We start from the raw sequence: 25,725 nt of genomic DNA, 5'->3' as shown, positions 1-25,725 counted from the left end.
TTACTTCGTGTCTTTTTCTTCCCTCTTCTTATTTGTGTATAAGGATTCCTCTTAACTTTGCTTTGTTCCAGGTTAATTTGCTGTCCCATTGGAGTGCCGACCTAGTGGCCGAGGTGGCCATGAAGATGGAGACACTCCACCAGGAGCTGAAGGTGACCATGAACTAGAGGGAGGCCGCCAAGGAGGCCCTAGCTAGAGAGACGGCCTAGGCTTGGGAGACTTTGAGCAAAGAGGCTGCTCAGGCAGACGCGGACCGGGCAGAGTTCAACCATGTCAAGGCCGGGCTGGAAGAGGCCTTGTCCCGAAAATAAACTGAAGCCAACGAGAGGGCAGCCCTTCTGGAGGTGGCGGCGGCTTAGTCTGTCCAGGACAGGGAGGAGATCCAGAACTTGAAGACTCGGGTTCGTGAGCTGGACAACTCTCTTCGTGAGGAGAAGACGGCGCATGAGGAGGCCCACCGCGAAAGGGAGGAGGCGGACGGCTTGCTGGAAGTCACTTTTGAGGAGGCCATCTACATGGCTTGGTGCAAGGACAAAAGCATGAACCTCCTGATCTTTCCCGGCCTGGAATTGAAGAGGGATGAATTCGAGGCCAAAGAGAAGGAAGACGCGGAGCTTCTGGAGGATGAAGCCTAGGCCCGGATCTCCGCATTACATCTGTTTTAATTTTGTAATAACTTTTCCAGATGCGTAAGCATCCAAGAAAATTCGTATTGCTTTCTCCGGTTTATCTTAGTTATTCCTTCTAGAAATTTCCTTTTATCCGTGCATGACTGACTCCGAGGGTTTGGTCCCGGTTCCAACGACCTGGACTAGATCAATTCTGACTTTAGCTTGTCAAGTTCTCAGTCCTACCAGCCTAATTCTCAATCCCGGTCCCAACGGCTTGGGCCAACGAGGTTTAAATAGTCTACTGTGGAACCTAGTTCCCTCACTCTACCAGTCGCGGGCCACGGCTTTGCCCTGGGGCATACCGGATGCTCTTCTCTCTTGGACATCGTTCGTCCGGGGTAGGACCAGCCCTAGGCTTGGTCCTTTTAATTTACACCACCGGACATCATTCGTATGAGGTGGGACCAGCCTGAGGCCTGGTCCTCTTTTAATTTACACCCCCGGACATTGTTTGTCCGGGGTGGGACCAGCCTGAGGCCTGGTCCTCTTTTAATTTATACCCCCCGACATCGTTCGTCCGGGGTGGGACCAGCCTGAGGCCTGGTCCTCTTTTAATTTATACCCCCCGACATCGTTCGTCCGGGGCGGGACCAGTCTGAGGCTTGGTCCTCTTTTAATTTACACCCTCGGACATCGTTCATCCGGGGTGGGACCAGCCTGAGGCCTGGTCCTCTTTTAATTTATACCCTCTGACATCGTTCGTCCAGGGCGGGACCAGTCTGAGGCTTGGTCCTCTTTTAATTTACACCCCTGGACATCGTTCGTCCGGGATGGGACCAGCCTGAGGCCTGGTTCTCTTTTAATTTACACTCCCAGACATCGTTCGTCCAGGCTCTCGAGACTTCCGAGCCATCGAGTCGCTTTAAGCGGTACGTTCCGGGGCACACTTCATGTTGGACCTTGTATGGTCCTTCCCAATTCGGGCCCAGAATCCCTACTCCCAGATCTTGAGTAGCAGGGAAGACTCTTCGCAGGACTAAGTCACCGGTTCCAAACTTTCAGCTTTTTACTTTTGAGTTGAAATGACGTGCGATCTTGCCTTGGTACATCTTCAGCTGTACTTGTGACTCCTCCCGGATCTCTTCGATGAGATCTAGTGATTCCTGGAGTAAGGCGTGGTTCTGGGTGGGATCATATGTGTCTCTTCGGTGAGACAGGATGGTCGTTTCGATGGGGAAGACGGCTTCGCATCCATCGACCATGGAGTAAGGAGTGTGCCCGGTTGACGTCCTCTCGGTCGTCCGGTAAGCCCACAACACGCAGGGTAGCTCTTTGGGCCATTTGCTCTTGCAAGCCTGGAGATTTTTCTTTAACGTTCCTTTCAAGATTTTGTTGACGGCTTCCACCTGCCCGTTTGCTTGGGGCCTGGTGACCGCGGAGAAGCTCTTGACGATGCCATATCTCTCACAAAAATTTGTGAAGTGGGCGCTATCGAACTGCTTCCCATTATCAGATACAATTTTGTTGGGGAGGCCGTACCGACACACTATATTATTGATGATGAAATTCAGGGCCTTCTTTGAAGTGATCATGTTTATGGGTTCCGCCTCAACCCACTTAGTATAGTAGTCCACGGCCACGATGGCGTATTTCACTCCTCCTTTCCCGGTCGGGAGCGATCCTACTAGATCGATTCCCCACACCACGAAAGGCCAGGGGCTAGTCATCAAGGTTATCTCTGTCGGGAGGGCCCGCGGGACCTTTGCGTATCTCTGGCACTGTTCGCACTTGCGGACGTAGCCGATGCAATCTTTCTTCATGGTCGACCAAAAATATCCTTGGCGCAGGATCATTTTGGATAGACTGGGCCTCGCTGTATGATCTCCGCAAAAGCCTTCGTGCACCTCGTGCATGATGGCGCTTAGATCTGTCCCGGACACACACCTGAGGTAAGGCATGGACAACCCCCAGCGATAGAGTTTTCTGTCCATCATGACATATCAGTGGACCTAGTACTGAAGCTTCCTAGTCGCGGCCCTGTCGGCTGGCACCTCATTGGTTGTCAGATAGCGGATAAGAGGCCCCATATAGGAAGTGGAGTGGTCAATGGAGTTGACCGCAAGGGCTCGGATGCTTGGGATGGGAAAATGGTTGACAGGGACTAGCCCGGCCAGTTCTGCTTCAGTGTTGGTGGCCAGCTTTGCCAGTGTGTCCGCGAACACATTTTGCTCTCTAAGGATCTGGCGGATGGAGTGCTTTTTGAATGCTTGCAGCAACTCTCTCATCTGAGTCACATAAGTCGCCATTCTCTCTCCTTTGGTTTGATATTCCCCCGAGATTTGCCTAACGACGAGCTGGGAATCGCTGTAGATCTCCAGGTTCGTGGCCGCTACTTCCCGGGCCAGGCGCAGCCCGCCCAGCACAGCTTCATGCTCAGCTTTGTTGTTCGATGCCTTGAACTGGAAGTGCAGGGCATTTTGCAACTGGTGTCCCTGTGGTGATACCAAGATGATCCTGGCCCCGACCCCGTTCTCATTCGAGGCCCCATCCACGAAGACCTTCCATACAAGCGCCGCGGGGGCCTCGGGATCATCTTCCTGGGATATCCCGGAACACTCCACGATGAAGTCGGCTAGGGCTTGCCCCTTGATGGAGACCCTAGGAATGTAGGCTATATCGAACTGACTCAGTTCCATGGCCCACTTTAGGAGTCTTCCCGACGACTCGGGCTTCTGTAACACTTGCTGCAGGGGGTGGTTGGTCAAGACTTTTATGGTGTGGGCCTGGAAGTTTTCGGGACGCCATCTGCAGGCAAAAGGTTAACTTTCGATTTTTGGATATCGAGACTCGGCGCCCAACAATCGCTTACTCACATAGTATGCCGGGAGTTGGGTCCTATCCTCCTCCCGTACCAATGCAGCGCTGATCGCATGTTCGGTCACTGCCACATAAAGGTACAGAGGCTCCCCGTCCACCAGCTTTGCCAGGATCGGCACTTGGGCCAGGTGCTCTTTTAGTTTTCGAAAGGCTTCTTCGCATTCGACTGACCATTCGAACCGCTGGCTTCCCCAAAGGACGTTAAAGAACGGGATGCACTTGTCCGTGGATTTGGAGACGAAACGGCTTAAAGCGGCTATCCGCCAGGTCAGGCTTTGCACGTTCTTATGCTTCTGGGGAGAGGGAATATCAATCAGTGCCTTGATCTTATCCAGATTGGCTTCTATTCCCTGGAAGCTCACTATGAAGCCTAGGAACTTCCCGGAAGCCACGCCGAAAGTACATTTCTTGGGATTCATCTTCATCCCGTACTTCCGAATGACTGCGAAAGCTTCAGCCAGGTCGTCCGAATGCTTCCCGGACGTCTTGGACTTGACCAGCATATCGTTGATATAGACTTCCAAGTTTCGCCCCAGCTGGGCCCGGAACATTTGATTGACGAGCCATTGATAGGTTGCCCCAGTGTTTTTCAGTCCGAAGGGCATGACGATGTAGCAGTATATTCCCTTGTCGGTTTGGAAACTAGTGTGCTCCTGGTCTGCCACATGCATAGAGATTTGATTGTAGCCGCAGTAAGCATCCATGAAGCTTAAGATCTCATACTCGGACATCGCATCCACCATTTGGTTGATCCTGGGGAGCGAAAAACAATCCTTCGAACAAGCTTTGTTGAGATCCGTGAAATTGATGCACGTTCTCCATGCTCCGTTCGGTTTCGGCACCAAAACGGGGTTGGCCAACGACACGGGGTATACAGCCTCACGTATGAAGTTGATTGATGACAACTTCTCTACTTCCATCTTGAGGGCCTCGGCCCTCTCCGTTCCCAACGGCCTGCATTTTTGGCGGACCGGGGTCGCATTCGTGTCGATATTCAATGCGTGGCAGATGATGTTGCGGTCGATCCCTGGCATATCCGAGTGAGACCAGGCCTGAATATCCTGGTTCTCCTTAACTTGGGCAATTATGGCAGCCCGGACATCTGCCGGCAGATTCTTCCTGACTTGGATGACCCTGGCTGGATCGGTGTGCTAATGCACACCTCCTTAATCTCGTCCATGGGCTCCATGACGCGGTCGTCCCCTATCCTCGGGTCCAAGTCATCTTCTTCCCAGATCACTCTCTCAGCAGGTGGTGGAGGAATCAGGTCAATGAAGTCCTCAAAGGGCTCGTCCCGGACCATGTATATTGGCCGGGTAGACACGTGGTAGCACTTCCGGGTGCTCTTCTGATCTCCCCGGACAGTCCCCAACCCTCTGTTGTCGCAAGGGAACTTCATGCAAAGATGACGGATAGAGGTGATGGCCCCGAACTCGACTAATGCGGGTCGAACGAAAATGACGTTGTAAGCGGTGGGGCAGTCCACCACTACGAAGGTGCAGAACTTGAACGAGTGCTGTAACTCACTTCCCAATGTTACGGGCAACTGGATCTTCCCCATGGGGAGTAGTGTGTCTCCGTTGAAGCCGTAAATCTAGGTCGGGAACGATGCCAGATCTGCCTCAGTCAAGCCAATGGCGGTGAAGGCGGGCTTGAACAAAAGGTTGACGGAGCTCCCGTCTTCTACCGACACGCGGGATACCAACTTGTTGGCGATCTACGCATCTATGACCAGCGGGTCATGGTGCGGGAAATGGACGTTGCAGGCGTCGTCCTCCGTGAAGGTGATGGGGAGGTTCATCAATTTCGGGCACTGAGCCGGGGCCTGGACAAGGGTGCACACCTCCTGATCATGGTCGAGCTCGCTTAGGTAGCGCTTTTGATCATTCCTGGACGGCCCTCCCAGGTGAGCTCCGCCTGAGATGGTGGCTATATGTCTGTCCATGCGAGGGGGTGCAGTCCTGGACGGCCCTCCTCCAAACATATAATTAAACCCCCAAATAACATCCTTAGCTCACCCTCATCAAACCCCAATCAAAACAACACAAAAAACCCCCTTTGATTCACACTTCCCACATCAAAAACCATGAATTAAAAACTAAAACGAAAACAGAGCAACACCTGAAACCAAAGGCTAAAACTCACCTTGAAACTGGTCTTGAACCTCCCTTACAAGCTAAACCAAGTCTCCAACCCAGCCTCTAAGTTTCCCTAGCTTGTATCTCCACCAAGAACTCAAAACCCTCAAAGGAGAAGTGAAGAAGTTGGTGCACGATAAAGGAAGAAGCAAATCTCTGTTTTTGCTCTGTCCTTCTACAGCCCTCCTATGTTATATATATCCAAAACCCAAAATGACCAAAATACCCTTAAGCCAACAAAAGCCTCTAAACCATTTCAAGGGTAAAATTGGTACTTTTCGCCTATCCCGTTAATTATAATTAACGCTTCCCAATTCGCACTAATCTCCATATTCTCAAATACCAATAAATCACATCTCATTACCCTTTAATTCCCGGTAATGCTCTAATCATTAAATTCACCCCGAGACTCACCCCGAGCCCCGAACTTAAACCTGTTATGACTAGACCGAACACTTACATCTCATGATCATCTCATGTCGAAAAGCTCGAACCAATCCACCCTATAATGTGGCTATATTAATTAATCTCAACCATGCACCCAAAATATACAATTACGCCCACAGTGGCCAAATTACCAAAATGCCCTTACATTTAATATATGAGCCCATATGCATGCATTCACCATCATATAATAATATAATTCACATAAACATGCATATAATCATTAAATATCATAATAAATCAAGTATGGCCCTCCCGCCCTCTTAATCAAGGTCCTAAACCTTATTAGGAAATTTGGGGCATTACAGGCCGTGTTTACTTGAGTCGCTGGTACATCAGATTGCTGAACAACCAACTCTCTAAGATCCACAGTCAAAACAAAATTCGATGAGTTGGTGTCCTGTACAACATCAACATCAGCAATCATATCTAAAGCATCTGGAAAGTCCCAAACTTGCTGATGATTCACTTCTTGGACAACTTTCCAATCTCGTCCTCTAACGAGATCATCGATGTAGAATACTTGTTTTGCTTGACTAGCTAGTATGAACGGTTCATCTTTATACCGTTCACCGCTAACATTGATACTAGTAATATTATTTACAGTGATGGTTTTCTTTTTTTTTCAGATCTGTATTGAACCATTTACATCGAAATAATACCACCGAATAAGAACCAGTAAAAGACAGCTGGAGTATTTCTTCAAGTTGCCCATAATAATTAAAACCTTCTGTTCCAGCAACACACACTCCACTATTTTGTGTAATTCGATTATGATCTCGAGTGTATGAGACAAATCGAACTCCGTTCACTATACATGCTTGGTAGGAGTAAGCCAATAGATCTGACCCAGATGCTAAAGCTAGTAATTCATCAGCATGCTCTAATGACCCAAGCTGGTGCAAGTCATATATCTAATAATAAAGAAATATATTAGAATGAGAATGTAATTTGTAGTATGCAATTTTCTAAGTACAAGGTACCTTCTTATGAAACCATGAACGAAACTCTTTCTTATGTATCAATTTATGATTGGCAGCCATATCTCTTTGTTGCACCTCAGTTAGGTGTTTCCTTTTAATTAATTAACAATGTCAATATTGTTAATTAAAGAGTAGATTGAACAAAGAATAAAATGAATATTAATTATGTACTTACTCTAAATACACTTCAGTTTCTGGAGAATTATCCAATATGAACCACTCAGCTTTATTCCGAGTATTTTCATCGAGGGGCACGGGAATTCCCTTACTAAGAGGACGACATTGAGATTCAAACACTGTGAGGTGTCGATTCACATACGGTGCATCTTCGTTACGATCAGGCTGATTAAATTTTGTTTCCACACCTTTGAAATACATTGAACAAAATGTCAAAGCCTCATCTGCAACATATCCTTCTGCTATAGATCCTTCAGGACGAGCTTTATTCCTGACATAGTTTTTAAATTTTTTTCATGTATCTTTCAAAAGGATACATCCACCTCATAAATACAGGTCCTCCCAATATTGCTTCATCAGGAAAGTGCAAAACCAGATGGATCATTATGTCAAAGAATGTTGGAGGGAAAATCAACTCCATCTTGCATAAAATAACAATCAAGTCATCCTTAGCTTTCTCCATATCAGAAACATTCAGTGTCCTAGAGCACAATTGTTTGAAGAAATTACACAATTCAGTGATGGTAGTGGATATAGATTCTGGTAAAAACTTGCGAACACCTACTGCAAGTAATCGTTGCATTATCACATGACAATCATGGGACTTCAACCCAACAATGTTTGAGTCATTGTCTGTGAATTTTTTCTTTAGATTAGAACAAAAACCATCGGGCAACTTCACTCCTTTCAAAAATTGACAAAAATCTCGCCTCTGTTCAAAAGTGAACACGTATGGAGCATGCGATTTCATTAACCTTTTATTGGCATCCTCGTAAATCCACAACGATTTCCTAACTCCCATATTCTTTAAATCATGTCTTGCGTTAGTGGTGGCCTTAGATTTATCATTATCTAACAAAGTCCCAAGGATACTGTCGCACACATTCTTCTCAACATGCATCACATCTAGGTTGTGTTTTAACTGATTTGAACTCCAGTAATCAAGTTCATAGAAAATACTTTTTTTCCTCCAATTACTTTCCCCTGCACCTCGCTTGCGCTTCACCCCCCAAAATCTGTCATGTTTACCAGACACTTGAAGCGGTAAAGCATTGACTTGATCTAAAACTTGTTGACAAGTAAACTGTTGTGGAGAATTTCTTTTCTCTACTTTGCCATCAAATTCCTTGTCCCTTCTATACTTATGATTACTCCTCAAGAATCGCCTATGACCGACATACGATGTCTTACCAATCACTCGAATGGAAGTGGTGTCTTCATTGCACGTTGGACATGCTTTATACCCTTGCCCGCTCCAACCAGACAAGCTACTACGAGCAGGGAAATCGTTAATTGTCCACAGAAGGGCTGCACGCATCTTGAACAATTCATTCCTTGTGCCATCTCTTGTGTCGACCCCGTTAATCCACAATTGTTTTAACTCATCCACCAAGGGTCTTAGAAATACATCCATGTCTTTACCCGGTGATTTTGGCCCAGGAATAAGCAGAGTTAGCATAAAATACTCTTCCTTCATGCATAGCCAAGGGGGGAGATTGTAGTTCGTCAAAATCATAGGCCACATGCTGTATGATAAGCTCATGTTGCCAAAAGGATTAAACCCATCAGCAGCCAAGCCTAGACGAACATTTCTAGGATCTTTTGCAAAATCAGGATGGGTGGCATCAAAGTCTTTCCATGCAGACCCATCAACCGGATGACGCATCACCCCATCTTCTATCGATCTCCCAGTATGATGCCATAACATGTCATTAGCTGTATGTCTTGAACTGTACATTCGCTTTAATCTGGGAGTCAACAGAAAGTAACGCATCACCTTGTGTGGAACATTTTTCCCCTTCTTCTTTTCATTGACCCATCGGCTACTCCCACACACATGACATGAATCTTTGCTTGCATGCTCATTATAAAATAATGAACAATCATATTTACACACATGGATTGATTGATATCCCAACCCTAACTTACTCAGCTTCTTTTTCGCCTCATAGTGTGTTGGGGGAATTTTATTATCTTTTGGAAATGCAAATTTTAGTAACTTCAACAATTCATCGAAAGAGTTATTTGGCCACTTCCCTCTAACTTTCAAATGCATCAACTTCGCCAAAAAGTTTAAGGATGATATCCAATCACAACCCGGATACAACTCAGCTTCAATCTCGTCGAACAACTCATCATAATACTGTCTCATTCGACTGCCAGACACACCATCTGCTTCCCCTGCATTTGTCGGTAAGAGGAAATCATCAACGACGTCAACCATCTCGTCTACATCTTCATTCTCCTCAACTACCTCATTGGCGACACTAGCTTCCACCTCACCGTGGTAAACCCACTTTTGATAACTCTGTTGAAAACCCTTGTCAAAGACATGAGCCTCCACTGTATCTATAGTTTGTAGTTTAACATTCAGGCACCTCACACACGGGCATAAAATTCTCCCGTCGTAGTCTATGTGTTCTTTTGCCATTCTCAAGAAGGCTTGGAGACCGTTCCAATAAGCATCACAGTTACGCTTCCTTAATGTTGTCCAACTCTTATCGATCGGCATCTACGATACAAGAATAAACAATAATTAAAACTTATTGAATATGTGTGTGTGCCCTAATCCACCTTTTCAAAAGAATACTTTCAAGCATATAATGATGTGACACTCTAAAATTATTTTAAAATATTTTATCTATTTTCTCTTTTAATTTAATTTTTTTATTCATTTTATAGTTTATAATAATATAATAATTTAAAAAAAATGTAAGTAGAATGATATGTCTATAAATATATATATATTATACAAACAAGAGCTTTAAGGAGATGATGTGACACTCTAAAGTTGCTCTAAAACACTCTATCTATTTTCTCATTTAATCTAATTTTTTATTCATTTATAGATTATACTAATACAATAATTTAAAAAATGCAAGTAATTACATATTTTTTAAATTTAAATAAGATATTTACAATATAATTATTTATTCTATCTATTTTACACATTTAAAAAACTAAAATTACACCAAAACATTTCATCTATTCATTTAATCTAATTTTTTTTATTCATTTTATAGTTTATAATAATACAGTAATTTACAAAAAAAAAATAGTAGTTACATGTCTATCTATATATTATATAAAGGAGAGCTTCAAGGAGATGATGTGGCACTCTAAAATTGCTCTAAAACACTCTATCTATTTTTTCCTTCAATCTAATTTTTTATTCATTTTATAAATTATAATAATATAGTAATTTAAAAAAGGGAAATTTGACTTTTTATGCTTAATGAGGGGTTATAAATCAAAAAATACTAGGCACTTAAATCATTTCAAAAAAATGATAATTCTTTTGACAATACCCAAAATACCCCTCTCATAATTTTTCTCATCCTTTCCTCTTCCCTCTTCCCTCTCTCTCCCTCGACACATTCCTCTCAACTTCCTCTCTAGAAAAAAAATTCATGGGTAAGATAAAATATCATAGAAATCAATGTAATGGCAAGTATTCCTCACTTAGGATACTAAAATACTACATTTCGAACAGATCTGGGCATGGTTTTTGGGTTTTTATTGCGATATTTTTTCAAATCTGAAACTTTGAAATCTGCAGAAAATCGACGTGGTTCGATGGTGCTCGATGCCAACTCGATGGGGCCTTCAAAATCAAGATTTTCATGAAAAAAACGATGTTGCTCGATGGTGGTTCGATGGTGTTCGATGCGATTCTTGCAAGATACATAATTTTTCACTCGGGTGTTTGTTTGGGGTGATTTTTTTTATTTTGGGTATTTTTTCAAGATCTACACGTTTGAGATGTGTATATACACATTTGGGAAATGTAAATCTTGAAAAAAATGACAAATGCAAAACATACCTCATGTTCAAGATATGCTTTGGTATGTTTTCAAGTTCTAAACTTTGAAAATATGTATGTGAATATCTAAAACGTGTAGATCTCAAAACAATACCCAAAATAAAATAAAAAATCATCCCAAACGGACACCCGAGTCAAAAATTATGTCTCTTACAAGAATTGCATCGAACCACCATCGAGCAACCATCGAACCACCTTCGAGAAATCTCGATTTTTTCATGAAAATATTGATTTTGAAGGCCCCATCGAGCTGGTATCGAGCACCATTGAGAAACAATCGAGCAAAGTCAATTTTCTACATATTTCAGAGTTTCAAATCTGAAAAATAACTCAAAAATCATGCCCAACTCGATGGTGTTCGATGCTACCTCGATGGGGCCTTCAAAATCAATATTTTCACGAAAAAATCGACGTTGCTCGATGGTGGTTCGATGGTGGTTCAATGCAATTCTTGTAAGAGACATAATTTTTCACTCGGGTGTCCGTTTGGGATGATTTGTTATTTGATTTTTGGTATTTTTTTGAGATCTACACGTTTTAGATATTCACATACACATTTTCAAAGTTTAGAACTTGAAAACATACCAAAACATATCTTGAACATGAGGTATGTTTTGCATTTTTCATTTTTTTCAAGATTTACATTTCCCAAATGTGTATATACACATCTCAAACGTGTAGATCTTGAAAAAATACCCAAAATAAAAAAAAATCACCCTAAACGGACACCCGAGTGAAAAATTACGTATCTTGCAAGAATCGCATCGAACACCATCGAACCACCATCGAACCTCCATCGAACCACCATCGAGCAACATCGATTTTTTCATGAAAATCTTGATTTTGAAGGCCCCATCAAACCACCATCGAACCACGTCAATTTTCTGCAGATTTCAAAGTTTCAGATCTGAAAAAAAAATCACTAAAAAAACTCAAAAACCATGCCCAGATCTATTCGAAATGCAGTATTTTAGTGTCCTAAGTAAGGAATACTTTCTATTACATTGAGTTCTCTTATATTTTACCTTACCCATGAATTTTTTTCTAGAGAGAGAGTTGAGAGGAATGGGTTGAGGGAGAGAGAGGGAAGAGAGAAGAAGAAGTTGATAGAAAAATTATGAGAGGGGTATTTTGGGTATTGTTAAAAGATTTGGCATTTTTTTGAAATGATTAGAAATGCTAGCATTTTTTTTATTTAGTATATCTCATTAAGCATAAAAACTCAAATTTCCCTTTAAAAAAATGCAAGTAAATACATATTTTTAAATTTAAATAAGATATCTACAATATATTATTATTTACTCTATCTATTTTACACGTTTAAAAAACTAAAATCCTCCAAAGCACTTTATCTAGATTTTCTCATTTAATCTATTTTTTTATTCATTTTATAGATTATTGTTACACCCAAATTTCGAGAATAGAAATTTTTGATCTAGAAAGTCAGACTCGTAAACTGTAAGCTCGGAATAAGCAGGTTCGTCATAATCCGCTTTGATGAAAATATCAAGGATAGTCTCGCTAAGCAGTAAATGTGACAACGTCGAGATTGGTGAGCTCGGAAACTACGTGGTCTTGGAAGCCACAATAACAGTAGTTCAAAACTTGTATAAATCTCCCGATTTATTTCCTACCTTCAGACAAGACGGTTCGAGCTCGAGGATTGTGAGCTCGAAAAGGATGATCTCGACAACGTTACTTGTTGAGAACATAGGCGAACCGAGGTATCGAGCTCGTGATGGGTGAACGGTCTCGAAGGCATATGAGTCTCCAAAACTCTCTATTTATTTTCTCCTTTAATCTATTTTTTATTTATTTTATAGATTATAATTATGTAGTAATTTAAAAAAAAATGTACCATACACGTTTTAAAAAATATGTAGTTACGTGTGTTTTAAATTTAAATAAGATATTTACAAGATATTATTATTTACTCTATCTATTTTACACGTTTAAAAAAAGTAGAAATAATAAAAAAAAAAACATAACTACTAACTACGCCAATATATAAATTAATACATTCAAAAAATATATTTTATAAATTAATGTAGTAATGTATTTTACGTAAATGTTGTTTTATTTTAGATATATGTGTTTTAAAAAATGTAGTTTAAAAATAGTATCTATTTATAGATAAAAAAAAAACGTAAAGAGCTATTAATTAATACTTAAATATCTAACCTTTTTTTTTTTTTTAAAAAGTGAAAATTTTCAAATTCTAAACTAAAATATCTTAACAATTAAAAATATCAATATATGTACACATCAATACGTATACATGTAATATTAATTTGATTAAAAATTTATTTAAAGAGCTATTAAAACGTAAACAATTTCAAATTCAAAACCAAAATATCTTAACAATTACAAATATCAATATATATACACATAATATTTATTTGATTAAGAATTTATTTAGCTTCATGGTTTGACTCTCAATTACTCAAGTGAGTAATACTCAATAATTCAAGTTTCAAGGTATTCAATCTCTTTATATATATTTGTGAATATATGTGTATATATACAAATGTATATCTAAAATTGTTAGTTTGTGAATATCCTATTAATATCATTTCCAAGTATACCAGTATTTCTTTAAGTTTTTGTATATCATAATTTATTTAGCTTCATGGCTTCGCTCTCAAAAGAGTAGTAATCAATAATTCCAATTTCAGGGTAAATATATATATATATATATATACATACATGAATATATGTGTATATACATAGAGATTGTATATCTAAAATTGTTGGTTTGTGTATATCCTATGAGTATCATTTTCAAGTGTACCAACATTTCCTTAAGTTTTTCGTGTATCATACACACGTACATGTCTTTCAATGTATATCATGCATATTTCCACATACACATGAATATCAAACTAAGTTTACACTGCAATATATCTCAAAAAGTATTTTCAACTAAGTTTTATGGAGCTGGAAAATATTGAGAGAACTCCCTGATGGAGAACTCACCGATTGTGTAATATATATTTATTTATTTATTTATAGTTGATTTATAGATCTCGGTATTTTTCTTACGCTTTTTGAAGGAGAAGAAATTGAATGTGGATCATGATGCTATGATATTGTTTACTATATTTACTAAGAAACGTTTATTTGTATCTTTGAATTTAATTAGCTAACCAAGTATTGGTATTAGTATTGTTTTAATTTTGGTTCTCTATATATCTATTTTCTTATTATAATATAATTATTTTTTATTCAAAAGTAAATAGTTGTACAAAATATTATAATTATATCATCATTTATCAATATTAATAATTCTATTTTTCTCTCATTTGATATTTTATCAAGCTTGTAACAAAATGATATTACTAATATGATATTGTTGGGATTTGTGATTCAAAACCAGTAATGGGGAACCTAAACTAATATCTATCGATCAAAGTATCCTAGTATATCAAACTAAAGAATAAACCAGCACATTCCCATAAATGTAAAAGCAACAAAGGCAGAAACTGGCGTAAAGAAAAAAAAAAGAAGATATACATAAAAGCTAAGATCAGATACTTACACACTGAAGATGGTGGTTGCAGAGAAACAGATGACTAAAGAAGAGGTTGCAGGTATGATCTCACGGTCTCGAACAAGCTGGTGGTCCTTTGTTTCTTTGGCCGAGAGAACATGTAACACCAAACACTTTCTGGGCTTGCCTCTGGGTTTCTCTTATCTTTTTTCTTCTGGTAAACGTGAAAATGAGAGGAAGAGGACGACTTGTAGAGTCCAAGAACTTTACTTAGCTAAGATAGATAGTAGTATGATAGTATTTATAGCATTATCTTTGTTACTATGGATTTTTGGTTCAGACCGGGAATTATTTGGACACTCATAGTAGTACTTATAGATTTTCTAAGTTTAATCTATAGTTTAAGAATATTAAGTATAACCTAAGGTTTGATTAAAGTGACTGATATTAAGGATTATATTTATTATATTATAAGGTTTAGATATCAACCAATAGGATTTTAAGCACATGTTATGAATGGTGATTAAGGATTAAGTATTTTTTAGGATTAAATCTAATAAGGAGTAAAGTTTGAATGTTATAGGGTCAGTCAGCAGCTTTGAGTACGTTGAGGTCTTAGTCAAGGCTGTTTACTCCATTCAAACTTAGCTAAAAATGTGTAATTTCGTGTTTAAATATTCAGCGTGTGCCGATATATCGCAGCTATAGGGGGCGATATATCGCAGCACGTAGATACGGAAAACACGAATCGATGCACGGTCGCCTCGGGAACAGTGGTCCAGGCGATATATCGCCTATAGGGGGCGATATATCGCCTCCACCAGCATGTTTTCAAACACTTTTGAATTCTTTTCCTTTCAGCCATTCAAACTCCTTCAACAGTCCAGCATCTTTTGAACGAGTCTTCAGCCTCTGCTGAACGATTATTCAAATGATTTTCACCTAAAAAGCCATTATTTTTATTCAAGTAAAATCAAGATACTTTCATTCTCAAACTCTATAAATAGGACCTAGTACCCAGCCATTATTCACCTTTTGCTCTAAGTTCAGAAGCTGCTAGTGTTAAGTGAGTGTGAGAGTGTAAACACCTGGTTTGGGAAAATCATAAGCTTAAACATCATAAGCTTATCAAACACTTTGGGAAGTGAGGATCTATAGTATTTCGGTTGAGGTGTAGATTGGTCTTTCAAGTCTTTGAGGTAAACCCAAAACTCTAGTTCATTTCTATATTATGTTATTTCTCATAGTCTTCTACTCAATCTCTAACCTTAATCTTCATTTTGGTTAGGGAATCTAAGTTCTTGAGCACTTAAGTTTAGTAAGTGTGACTTTCAATGGTTTAGCCTTCCTATTCATTTTCATTTCTTCTTCTTCATAAGACTCACTCTTTCTCATATGGTTTTAGGAGTGTTCCAAAAAGTCCCAACTCAGTCCATTATATCCCGGTAACTTTGGTAAGGAAAATAGGCTAGAATCAATATGTTATATGCTTATGTTTTCTATATGTTTTATGTTATGAATGTGTTATGAATTTGTTATGCATATGTTTGTTGTAGGCTTGGGCTTATGCCCTATTTGACTAACAAGACCCCAAAAAGATTGTGGGCATATGCCTATTTAGCTGGTAGGACCCCACTAATCTCATGGGCATAAGCTTGTTTAGTCTATGGGACCCCAAGTAATAATGGCCATTATAATAAGTGAATTATGTGTTATGATATGTCTTTACGTTATTATGAAATTATGTTTATGTTTATGACTATGTGTTAGATTTTTCCTTGCTGGGCATTAGGCTCATTCCTTTTTGTTTATGTGCAGGAAATAAGCTTTAGAGGTGGAAAGATTCGTGACGCTTAGAGGATGTGTATCGATGGTGAATGGAGTCAAGGGGCCGAGCGTTATTCGATTCGAGGATGTAGTCTTGTTTATGTTTTTATGGTTTTAAATGTATTTTCCGCATTTTCTATGTAACTCTTTTTAGTTTTTAAGTTATTTTTTTTGTTTTAAAGACAATGGGTACCCATATCCTACTTATTTTTATGAAAGTAACCTTTGTTTCTACAAGTTTATAATAAATTATGGTATTTTCGCAAATGTATGTTTTAGTAAGAATTTGTATGTATAGTTCGATAATGGTCCAAGAGTCTAGATTAGTGGGTCATTACACGACTGAAGTCTTATATATAGGCTATCAGAAATCTTAATAGAAGGAGTAATCGGGGCCATTGGCCAGATTCCGTATCAAATCCAACGGTCAGGGATAGGAGACAAGATGGTGTCGTAAAGGTGGCAGGCGAACGATCGTGGGTAGACTACCGAGGCACTCGAGTACCTTGAATAAGCAATACTCAACCGACGCGTGTCCACACTCGAGTATGTGTGACGGTGCGGTTCCCAAAGAAAGTAGTTCAAAAGTGTCCTTCTCATAGGATTCGAACAAATACTTTTGAGGGGGCAAAATGTTACACCCAGATTTCGAGACTTGAGGTTGTGACCTCGAAAGCTGGATCCGTCAGGGGTGAGTTCGAGATGGTCGAAATACATGCTCGTAATCTAGATACCGAACCTTCAAAGCAGGTGGCAACCTCGAAGATGGACAGCCTCGAAGTTCTTGCAAGCTCGGAAGACAGAACATTGGAGTATGTCCATTGTCAGATGACCTCGAATCAAGTGGCTCGAGCTTGGCATGAGTGTGAGCTCGGGGTAAGGCAGCCTCGGTGGTACTTACCCTTTCCGAACTGATTTAGGGAAAACAAGACAAATTGTAATTCACTTAGAGACTTAGACGGGCATGATACTGATTGCTGATCTCGAACGGCTTAATAGGTCACTTGAAGGGACACAGTCCATGCATTCAAAAGATATTATTGTTGTAACTTCCCTACAATAAAGGGATATTTATTAGTCGGTTACACGCTCCCTAGTCTTCAGGGGACGTTTCCTTGTATATAGGAGTTACAGGCTTTAAAGCCATTAAATTTATTAATATACAGGATAACTTCCCAAAAACGTGTGGGATAGTATTCTGAGACTTCCTCTATAAATAGAGAAGTCATGTACCTTTGTAAAGGACCAAAATTTTGTGATCTTGAGAGAAATTCTGGAGAATTCATCCCTGAAGGATTTCCAGAAATTTCCTAAGTTCTAATAACAAAGACTCGTGGACTAGGCAGATTTAACTACTGAACCACGTAAAAAACTCTCCTTGTTTTATTGTTTTATTATGGCCATAATTCTTTACTGTTTACGTGCTCTACATTTTAAGTTGACGAAAAGCGGCGTCAACAGTTTGGTGCTTTCATTGAGAGCCTTAAGAAGTACGATCCCCGAACAGTTATGGGCGCAAATGATCAAAACATTCCTGAAGAAAACTATCCAAGACGCCTTGGGAAGCAGCCAATGGTAAACCCAGATACTGAAGAGAGAAGCGAGTCCTCCGATTCTCGGGGACCTCCAGCACCTCTAGCCCCAAGGGATGAGGATATTGTTGGGTTTTATGCCCTTAATAAAACCATTTTTCTTATGTAACACGTTATTATTATCAATAAAAGAAGTAGAAATCATTTTGTTTATTCAATTGCATTGTTCGCTTGTTTTATTACATGTTTATTCAATTAATACAAACATTCATAAAATCCTGAACATATGGATAGTTACAATTATGGTGACTAGGTCACAGTGGATTATAGTTGTAATTATATGTTCAAAAGAACAAGTCCTAGATTAGATCAGTGCATTGGATTTTCACTGATTAGGAAATCTACGATATGATCTACTTACACATTAGGAGTGTGATGTCTTGTCCAAGGCATTGACCAAGTAGATATGATCGGATGTATTTGGTTACATCGGACTAGGACCGATATTGATTATTGATTAATAAATAAGTATCGTTGTTATCGAATCTAATCAATATCACAACGTTGACCATAGGTTAAGTCGATCTTAATTCTGAGTGATAATATTCTGCTAATTATATTATTTAAATCTTTTGACTTGTTCGTTACCAGCTTACCCTACGGTCTAGCCCATACTTACATCTTGGAGATTTAGTAATGAAATTGAGTGGGAGTATTATTCATAGATATGAAATCTATAACTTCTGTATGAGAAGTGAAAAGATGATTTCCTTAATTGCTTTGTTCAAAAGGTTAAATGATTGAGATCTCATTTCTGTGATTAAGTTCACGGAAATATCATTTATAAGTAACTTAGTGGGAGTTAAGGATAAAATACTGATGAGGGGTAAAACGGTAATTTTCACCCAGCTTGTTAGTAAGTCATTGATAAAGGATTGACTAACTGTAATGGTTATAACAATGGATAGCGTATTTATGCTTTGGAAAATATGTTCTATGAATTCAAGAGTTCAATTCCAAGTCTATAGTGGAGTCACGAGGAATTAATAAGGTAGTGAAATTACTCGTAAATAAATTCACGGTAACTTATTGGAGCTTGATTTCATGGATCCATAGTCCCCGCATCACCTTTGAGTAAATCATCTAGAATGTCTCAATTAATTGATTTAATTATCAATTAGGATTTTTTAAAGTTGACTAGGTCAATTTTGGAAAATTTATAGAGATATGAGATTTAGAGAATAAAAGAGAATCTTTGGGTAAATTTATTAATATTGATAAATTGGTGTCAATATAAATAAATAAAAATTAAATCAAGTTTCAAATTATAATTAGTTAATTTGAATAAGGATTTAGTTAATTAATTAAAATAAATAAATAAAAATAAAAGTATTGAGCCCAAGTCCATTTGTGGGAGCCCAAGGCTTTTATCTTTTTGTTTATTAGTTTAATTAATATAAAATTTAAATTTAAATTTAAATTTAAATAAAGCCCATTAAGTTGTCTATATAAGGAATATGATATCTAGGGTTTTCATAAGTTAGTATCAGTTAATTCATTGGGTAAGTGAAAACCTAGACACTCTAATCCTTTCTTAGCCACTTTCTCTTCTTCTTTTCTAGATCTCTTTCTCATGTGTTGAGAACCAGCCCATACTAGTTCTAGATTGATCAAAGGCTTGGTGAGGAAGACTGTGTTGCTGATCTAGTTCAATCTCTTGATAATAGTCTGCTACAGAAAGGAATCAAGAGTTAGAGAGATTGAAGGAAGGAGTTGTTCCAGTTCCGCTGCGTATTCGTAAGTTTTTACATCATTATGTTTATGTTAATTTACGAATCTAATGTTCATATGTATGTCGTGTTATTCTATGTTTCTATTATGTGTTTGGAAAAATAATAGGAAGCATGCATCTAGATTTAAATTTTAAGATCCTACAGATATGTACTACAATCCTGAACGGTACGATCCCATTGTGGAACTTGAAAACCGACAGCTGAAAAAACAATTGGATGAAGCCAATAAGAGGAAGGAGGAGTTGGCTAGGTTAGCCGCAGAGGCTCAGGCAGCTCAGCCCCCACCTCCGCGTGAGAACCAAGCCCCTCCTTCGAGGGGCGTGCATGTTCCTCCCCATAGGCCTCATGGATGTCCTCAAAAAAATGCTGCCACGAGGAGGCTAGAGCAACCTTCGGCACCAGCAGAGCAATCTGCTCCCTCGAGACCCCGAAGAAGTACCCGAGCTAGGGCTCCAGTTAATTCAAATGCGGAGGTACCAGCGGGAACTGGGAATAACCGAGCCCCTACAGAGGCTCGGACTCAGATCCCTGGTAACACGCAGAATGTCACCGACCCATCTCGGGCGAACTCCGGACCGTCTAGGCCTCGAAATGGGTGGCAGCCACCGTCACCCATACAATTCCCTCCATCACCTATAAGATACCCTTCACCGCCTCACATGAATTCTCAACCAGTTCGAGATGATGAAGAAAGATGTGCGGGAAGGAGGCAAGGCAGCAGAGAAGCCTTCAGGGAGCGGAGAGGCGCCCAATCTACAAAAAGTCAAATGTCCCGATCTCGCACTGCAGAGACGAGGCAGCATGAGAGAGACCCATCTTGAAATAATCATGTGACGAGTCTTACCAGTGACGACTCAGGAGATACTAGATCAGTCAGTATGTATGATCGAGGTCAAAAGAATACTGGGAACCACATGAATCGCTCCGACCTGCGGGAACACTTGAATGAGAATCGGGGTAATGGTAACCCGTCAAACCCAGACCTAAGAGATCGCCTAAATGGGCGTAAAGATCCCTTGCGAAGGCGTGAGCCTGGAATTGTGATCAATGATAGCCAATTTTAGGAAAGACCCCTAGCGGACCCGGTCCAAGAAAGAATTGATCAGTTGGAAAAGGCCTTCAGACTTTTATAAAATGAGCGAGGTCAGAGTCGGAATGAGGATTCTGACGAGGAGCTCGAACCGTTCGCTCCCCATATTTCCAACACTCTATTTCCTCAATGATTTCGGATCCATCATGTCCTAACTTTTGAGGGGAAGTCCGACCCATACAGCCATCTGAGTACCTTCAATACCATAATGAGAGCAAGTAACGTGGGTTACGAGCTCAGATGCATGTTATAAACAGCATCGCTTATGGGACCAGCCAAAAGCTGGTTCGAGAAATATAAAAGACATTCGATCACTTCTTGGGATCAACTATCAAAGGATTTCAAGAAGCAGTTCAGAGCCATGATGGGGGTGAGACCTAAGGCATCAACTCTAACTAACGTTTGGCAGCAGCCAAGCGAAACGTTGAAGAGCTACCTTACGAGGTTTAATTTGGAAGTTCCCCAAGCTCGAAATGTGGATGACAGCGGTCATCTAATGGTTGTCCAAGCTGGATTAATTCAGGGAAGTCCTCTTTGGGACGATATGCAGAGAAAACCGGTGAGGTACCTAACTGAGTTTAATAAGTGAGCTCAGAGGTTTGTCAATGTAAAGGAGGCGAGGTCGACACTGAATATGACCTCTCAGCCCGTAACTACAACGATAAACGTAAACTCTGCCTCAACTTCGGTAGACCCACCAGCCTCAAAGCCAACTACAGAAAACCCTTCCAAGAGAAAGAAGAACGAAGGGAGTAACCCCGAGGCCGAAAGGGGAAAGAAGAAGAAAAGGGAAAAGATATTTCTCCATGTACAAAGTGTACACCAAGCTCAACGAGTCTCGGGAGAATATATACCTAGCTAATGAAAACCAGGCCCCTTTCAAGCGTCCAGACCCCATGAGAAATCAGAAGTCCAAGAAGGACTCCAGCAAATATTTTCGATTTCATAGAGACACCGGACACACTACTGATGAGTGCCGACAGTTGAAAGATGAGATCAAAGGATTGATCTCGAGAGCTTATTTCAGATAGTATGTCAAAAACTAGAATACTAATCAGGTGTCCACAAGCCAGAGGGCAGCTGTGCCACAACCTGCACAAAACAACAATTCCCGAGCCAGGGAAGAAGATAGGGCCCCTCCAATTGATGGAGAAGACGTGATAACCATCTCAGGTGGGCCTCATCTCGCAGGTATGGGAAGGAATGCCCAAAAACGATATGTGAACGAGCTAAAGACTGGGGACGGGTCTCCTTATGAACCCGAACCTAGAGCTCCAAAATGCCAAAAAGTTGAGTCTCAACTGATTATCTTTACTGAGGACGATGCGTCCCATGTTCAGTTCCCCCACAATGACCCACTGGTCATCATTCTCCAGCTCACGAACAAGAGAGTTCACCGAGTTCTCATTGATAATGGGAGCTTCGTGAACATCCTCTATAAGGCCACCCTAGAAAAGATGGGACTCGCGCTTTGAGACCTAAAAGCGTGTGCAACAACTTTGTACGGCATTTCAGGAGAAGGGATTACCTGTGTGGGGTCCATTGAACTCCCAGTAACCTTGGGAGACTACCCGGTCTCGGTGACCAAGATGATGGAGTTTGCGGTAGTGGACCTGCCATCAGCCTACAACGTGCTGCTCGGGAAACCCGCCCTAGTAGGGCTGGGGGCAGTCTCGTCTGTGAGGCATCTGTCCATCAAGTTCCCGACTTCTAGTGGCATCGGGACGCTGAAGGGAGATCAGTTAGCTGGAAGGGAATGTTATAGCATTTCCATAAGGGGAAAGAAACAGACGAGCGAACAAACACTCGTCGTTATCCAGAATAAGGACGGGACAATCTTGGAGATAAATGAAGAGATCGACCCAAGAGTGGAGGAAAGATCTGACCTCGAGCCATTAGAAGAGCTCGAGAGTGTCAGGCTCAAAGAGTCAGATCCATCGAGAATGGTAAAGGTCGGGAAACATCTACGTGAAGAAACTAAATAGCAATTAATTTTCTTTCTGAAGAGAAACCAGGATGTCTTTGCGTGGTCACATTTGGACATGTTGGGAATAAGTCCAAATATTGTGAGCCACGCATTAAATATCGATAAAAGCTTCCCACCGAAGCAACAAAAGCGAAGACAGTTGGACGACGATAGAAAGAAGGCACTGAAAGAGGAAGTCGACAGGTTAAAAGCAAATCGATTCATTAGGGATGCTTTTTACCCCGATTGGGTAGCCAATCCGGTACTGGTTCTGAAGCCCAATGGGACACGGCGAACCTGCATCGACTATTCGGATCTCAATAAGGCCTGTCCAAAAGACTGTTTTCCCTTACCACGGATTGACCAGCTTGTGGATGCCATGGCAGGGCATGGACTGATGTCATTCATGGACGCCTATTCTGGATATAACCAGATTGCCATGCATGCCCCTGACCAGGAACATACGAGCTTCATAACAGACAAAGGGCTATATTGTTATAATGTCATGCCATTCGGGCTCAAAAATGCTGGGGCCACATACCAGCGGCTCGTGAACATGATGTTTTCGGAGAAAATAGGGAACAACATGGAAGTTTATGTTGACGACATGTTAGTCAAGTCCCAACTTAACGATAACCATGTTGATGATCTCGAAGAATGCTTTGCCATGCTCCGGAAGTATAACATGAAGCTTAACCCTCAGAAATGCTCCTTTGGGGTATCTTCAGGAAAATTCCTGGGTTTCATTGTAAACGCTCGTGGAATAGAGGCTAACCCAGACAAGATCCAGGCCCTGATCGACATGCCCTCACCTCGAAAACACAAAGATGTCCAAAGTTTGACCGGCAGGATGGCGACCTTAAGTAGGTTTATCTCGAAATCTACGGACCGCTGTCTTCCGTTTTTTAACCTATTGAGGGGAAGAAATAAATTTGAGTGGATGGAAGAATGCGAGTTGGCCTTCCAGGAGCTTAAAAAACACCTCGCAGAACCCCCTATCTTATCAAAACCTATTACGGGAGAAGTGCTATATTTATATCTTGCCACTACCGAGCACGCCATAAGTGCAGTGCTCGTACGAGAGGAAGAAAAGGTGCAAAGACCCATATATTTTGTCAGTAAAAGATTACTGGGGGGAAATTCAAGATATCCCTTGATGGAAAAGCTAGCTCTAAGCTTAATTCATTCATCTCGAAAACTTTGACCCTACTTTCAGGCGCACCACATCCATGTATTAACTGATCAACCACTAAGACAAGTCTTGTCTAAGCCAGAAGCTTCAGGTCGACTTCTTAAATGGGCGATTGAACTCGGGCAATTCGAGATCACCTACCATCCGAGGACGACCATTAGGGCACAAGCCTTGGCAGACTTTATAGTGGAATGTACTAGCATGACCAACGATGAAGTTATAACCCCGGCCCACGAGCTTTGGAAACTTTACGTTGATGGGTCATCTAATGAAAATGGATCAGGGGCAGTGTAACGACCCAAATTCACTAATAGGGCTTAAGGGCCTTGGGTAGTGTGCCAGGAGGGCATTAATGGAATAATTGTGATTAAATGAATAATTATATGTTTAATAATGTTTATATGATAATTGATTGTATTATGTGGTAATATGATATGAAATAAATATGTGATATATGTGAGAACCACATTATTATGTGGACAAGTTCCCTGAGCACGACTCAAGACGATTCTAGGGTCAGATAGCGGGAAAAGTCACAACGAGGTTTAAGATATGACTTTGGATAAGTCGGGGGTAATTTTAGATAGCGGGTAGTGATTTGGGCTATCGGGTCATGAAAATTAATATATGGAGATATATTTGAGGTTAGGATGTCTAGGCGGGAATAATGGGGGATTTTACCATTTTGGCCTCGGGGACGGTTCCGGCACCCCGAGCCTCAGGATTAACTTAACAGGTAAGTTGGACATAAGGAAGCTTTTAGAAGAAAAACACAAACCGACTAAGAGCTTTTGTCTTAGCTCTCTTTCACGCTCAAGGGAAAACAAAGGAAAGGAAACACAGAAAAATAGGGGAACAAGCTGGAATTTCTGGGATTTGTGGTGAGGATTTGGAGGTTTAGCTCAGGAGTAAATCAAGAATTAAAACAGGGATTAAGGTAAGCATCTAATCTTCTTTTCTATGGTTGAATTCTGAGTTCTAGCTGGGTTTTGGTTAAGTGTTGAAACAAATGTGGTTTTGATGTTTTAAGGCAGAATTAATAGGGAAAACTTGGGGACTAAGCTTGGCTTTGGCTTGGTGAGGTGATTCAACAGAAAATATATGCTTCAACTCTTGGTTTAGAGGTTTTAAATTGGGTTTGAATGGTTGGTTTAAGTGTTTATAACTCTTGGGTTTCAAAAATTGAAAAGAGAAGATTAGAGTGTGCTAGGCTGTGTTTTCTGTGGAATTATGCTGTTTAGATCATGCTAAAGGAGTTCGGATTAATTGGTTAGGAGTTGGGGAGCTTTGGGATGGTTTAAGGTGAGGTTTCAGACTTAGGAATGGTGTAAATTCTGGGTTCGAAGGGGAGGGCCGCGACTCTGTTCTAGAGCGCTGCAGCCCTAACATGCAAAGAAGCCAAGGAGGCTCGGCCAAGGGGGAGCGCCGCGGCGCCCAAGGTAAGGGTTGCGGCGCATGTGTGGTTCAGCGTGGGTTGGTTTTGTTTTAGGGAAGGGCCACGACTAGGCTTCAGGGGCCGCAGCCCTTGGTTGCACACATGAGTTTTTTAGGGTTTTAGGCACGGGAAGGTGGTCTAGTGTGTTCGGGATTGGTTTCACCACCGTGCTTGGTGGAATTCGGATTCCCGGGAGTTAGTTTTATAATTGGGAATCTATATTTGAGTATTTATGAAACCATATACTTTGGTTGTGGCTAGGTGATAAAGGCTTAGGCTCGGGGACAGATCGTGCTTGAGGGGCGTTGCTCGTAATTCAATAACTGCACAGACTAAAGGTAAGAAAA

The sequence above is a fragment of the Humulus lupulus genome, chromosome 6, assembly GCF_963169125.1.
Source record: "Humulus lupulus chromosome 6, drHumLupu1.1, whole genome shotgun sequence".
In the NCBI taxonomy this organism is placed as follows: domain Eukaryota; kingdom Viridiplantae; phylum Streptophyta; class Magnoliopsida; order Rosales; family Cannabaceae; genus Humulus; species Humulus lupulus.
This window is presented reverse-complemented; position numbering follows the sequence as displayed.